The sequence below is a fragment of the Pantherophis guttatus genome, chromosome 8 (genome assembly GCF_059756535.1).
Source record: "Pantherophis guttatus breed Tessera chromosome 8, ASM5975653v1, whole genome shotgun sequence".
Taxonomy (NCBI): domain Eukaryota; kingdom Metazoa; phylum Chordata; class Lepidosauria; order Squamata; family Colubridae; genus Pantherophis; species Pantherophis guttatus.
The window spans coordinates 23,277,655-23,281,436 of record NC_142070.1 but is presented as its reverse complement, the minus strand read 5'-3'; the positions used below and the strand labels follow the sequence as shown (position 1 = coordinate 23,281,436).

Genomic DNA, 3,782 nt, shown 5'->3' with positions numbered 1-3,782 from the left:
GTGAGAATATGGCTTTGTTTGTTCGCACAGTTACTTGAGCCGCAAGACACATTGGATGCAAGCATTGGGTGTTTGTGTGAACCCAAGTGGTATATCGTGGTTCACAATGCCTTTCTGTCCCGAGAAATTCAGAAAACCGCGATTAAATTAATCGTGGGTAAACATGCAGTTCCAAATGAGGCCGGTTTTTGGGGTTTTTTTTTACTGAGATGTGTACACTGTTCAATTCGAAAAGCGAAATGAAACCACTGTATTTGCGGGTTTCAGTTATTCCGTAAAAACAGCATTTTTGGCCGAGTCTTTTTTAATGCAGAAATATAAATGGTCCTTGTTGATAGATAATGATAGTTCATTGTTATGATACTGTCTGATATGCTTGATTATTGTCCCATCGATTGTTTGCTATGTTAGATTACAGTAGTGGCCAAAATTGTGGAAACCTTTTGGGAAAAGTGTATTTTTGAGGTTTATGGCTAATAACATCACTTTTTTTTTTTTTTTTTTGGAGTTTCAAGATAATCATATTCCACTGCTGGAATGGACTGGGAATAGCCCGGACCTTAACCCAATTGAAAATCTAGGGAGCCGACTAAAGAAACTTGTTAGTCAGAAGTGACCCAATAAAACTCAGTTAATAGAAGCAATCATTCAATCTTGGTTTCACATTATAACAGCTGCAGAACTAAAAGACTTGGTTCACTCCATGGGAAGACATTGTAAGGCCGTAATTCATGCTAAAGGTTACCCAACTAAGTATTAACTGACGTGATAATTTTTGTATATCTTGTTTTTTCTATGGCGATAATTTTTGTATTTCTTACGTATTTCACTTTTCTTCTTTATACTGTAACTGCTATTCTAATAGCAAATCCTTCATAAAAGTTATTGCATTACATTCTTAATTAAATTTTAAATTTTATGGTACAACTTCCCAAAAAAGTGGTGTTATTAGCTAGTTTTAGAAAAAAACTAGAAAGTTTTTTAGAAAAAAAACTTTTCCCAAAAAGTTCCACAATTTTGGCCACTACTGTACACTCTTCCATTTTACATGGTATGTTGATGGATAAGTGCAGACCAACATAAGCAAAGCAGTGGATAGGAAGAATACACTTAATTGTGAATGTTGATTGCATCATTCACTATTCTTTTTTAAAAAGTAATCAAATCCTAATTGATTTGGGAAATAAAAGTATAGTAAAGGGTAAGGGAAAAAAGAAATTAAATGCACAAGAAAGTAAAAGGCTGTAGAAAAATCTGCCTGAGGAGTGATACACCTTGAATACACTTCTAAATTAAAGCATGTCTAAAATCAGATTGGAAGATTTAAAAATGTTGTAAAGGATACTTTACAATGCAATTTTTAAATCACCCTTACAAATATACCTATTTTATACAGTAAGATATATATATATATATACCTCCTGCGCGAGCTGCACTGGCTCCCTGTAGTCTTCCGGGTGCGCTTCAAGGTCTTAGTTACCACCTTTAGAGCGCTCCATGGCTTAGGACCGGGGTACTTACGAGACCACCTTCTGCCACCAATAGCCTCTCACCGCCCAGTACGCTCCCATAGAGAGGGGCTTCTCAGGGTGCCGTCAGCCAAACAGTGTCGACTGGCGGCCCCCAGGGGGAGAGCCTTTTCTGTGGGGGCACCCACCATCTGGAACGAGCTCCCCCCAGAGATACAGAAGATTCCGGATCTGCGCACTTTCCGCCGTGCCCTCAAAACATTCCTGTTTCAGCAGGCCGGCCTGGCCTAACTTTCCCTTTATATTGCTTTTGATTTTATTTTAAACTGGGATGTCTTGAATTATCTAGGACCAGAGTGTTTAGTATATTTTAATTGGTTTTTTTTTTTAAATTAACGTTTGTATTACATGTATTTTTTATCATTCGCTGTTCACCGCCCTGAGTCCCTCAGGAATAGGGCGGTATATAAATTTAATAAATAAAATAAATAATAATAAATAAATATATATATATGACTTGGTTAACTGAAAAGTTATATTTTTGAAGAGTATAACTTATTAAGTATAAATTGTTGCATTCTGTTTTAAAACACATGCACATTTTTTATTTTAAAATGGAGCTACAGTGGCTTGGGTTGATTTGTTTGATGAGGAATGAACTGAAACTCAGAAAACACAACGTGCTGCATTAAATACCTGACCTCTGTCTATTTCTGACCTTAAAGTACTTTCACCATTAGCAATTTTCACTTCTTTTTATCCTTTGTTTTTATTAATTATTCCCAAAGAGTGAAAGCAAAGTTTTTACTGTATTGAGACAAGTTTTTCCAATTTTTTGTTAAGAAAATACTGTATTAGGAGTTACATCATTGTTCAATATGCAACAGGAATCAAGCATTTCCTGCTTTTCTCCACCAGGCCTTCACATCTTCGGTTCCAGTGCCATTTTTATTTATTCTCCACTGCCCTTTTCATTTCTTAACTATTTTTTTCCAATTGCTTTAGGAATTTCAACTATCGTGCTTCATTTTCATTTCTTTGTTCATCCTGCTTTTCAATACTTTGATTTTCAATGTTTTCTTTCTCTCAAGGCTTGCTTTTATGAAGCCTACTTATTTTGCCCACAAAGGTACTAACTCCTATCCATGGGAAAGATTTTAGTCCAAGTTATGCTGACTTCATTTGCTTTTCATTACAAATATTGTAGAACGTTCCAAGGAAACTAATACATGCCAGAAGCTTCATTGTCACCATCATATATTCTCCAATACTTTAAATTGTAAGTCATGTTTGCTGAAAAATAAAATGGATCCTGTTGAATGGAGCCTTTGTTTGATATAATGAAATTTGTGTGTATTACAATATTAGCTAAAGATAGTGGGGAAAAAAATACTTCTATGAATGTCTGCTTTAGGTCTTGAAACTAAAAACTTCATTCCATGGAGAGATTGATCAATAAACAGTATCTGAACCCCACATATCTTCCAGTGGTGCATGTCCACAAAGGGCGTTATAAACTGAATCCCTTTGAGCTTGTTTAGAGGATATAACAGGGAAACACTGTCATCGCTTTCTGTTAGCTAAAGAGCAACATGTTCTTTTCTGTGTGGGATACTCCTCTTCTTCACCAAGGACACGATGGAGATACTTGTGGACGTACAAGGAGGAAATTGATTACTCTCACTTCAGCTCACCATACATGTCAGCTAAATTAACTCTAAAGTTTAATATGGTATTAATACTGAATTGTCTTCACCCAGAACCTGAACATAACTGTAACATAGTAATAGACAATATTACAGTCATAGACTATGATTTGCATAGTCATAGAAATATTTCAGTGTAATTGTCAGCATATCTTTGGGTATGGAAAATTCAGCTGCCTGAAACTCAGGGGACCAGTAGCCAGTCGCTGTGTGAAGTGGGTGTTTCTATCCCACTACTGGGATAGAAACTACTACTATCCCAGTACTGAGAAAGCTGTTTTTATATACATGTTTAAAGCATCAGGGCCCCCAACTATGCAACTTTAATCTCCCAATTAAAAAACTATCAGTATAATACTATCAAAGTAGCTTTCTTTTGATTTATAGGTAAAATGTATAAGCAAAAATTAATATATACCCTTCTGATAGTTCTCAATTAATGCTAATATATTGTCTTTGTCTTTTTAATGTTACATTTATCTGAGATTGTTTTAAATACTTTCATACTTGTTTTTACAGTTATTCCGCCTGGAAATTTATTGTATATTTTGGGTTTCATTATAAATGAAATTCTTTTATCTTTTATTTCTTTTTGAACCAGTAATGA

At 35.0% G+C, this 3,782-nt stretch overlaps 1 protein-coding gene across 5 annotated transcripts in view; it reads left to right on the top strand.

The window, feature by feature from the left end:
- Nucleotides 1-3,782, top strand: part of TBCK (TBC1 domain containing kinase) — a 93,728-nt gene that overhangs the window by 461 nt on the left and 89,485 nt on the right. The window contains exon 2 of one of the 5 annotated variants that reach the window (XM_087875483.1): nt 2,677-2,748. The exons of 3 other annotated variants lie outside the window; for them this stretch is intronic. The gene's annotated coding sequence lies outside the window, so the exon portion shown is untranslated. Of the gene's footprint in view, nt 1-2,560; nt 2,749-3,782 lie in introns of all 5 variants that reach the window. One more of the 5 variants, XM_034442232.3, reaches the window with a different exon arrangement.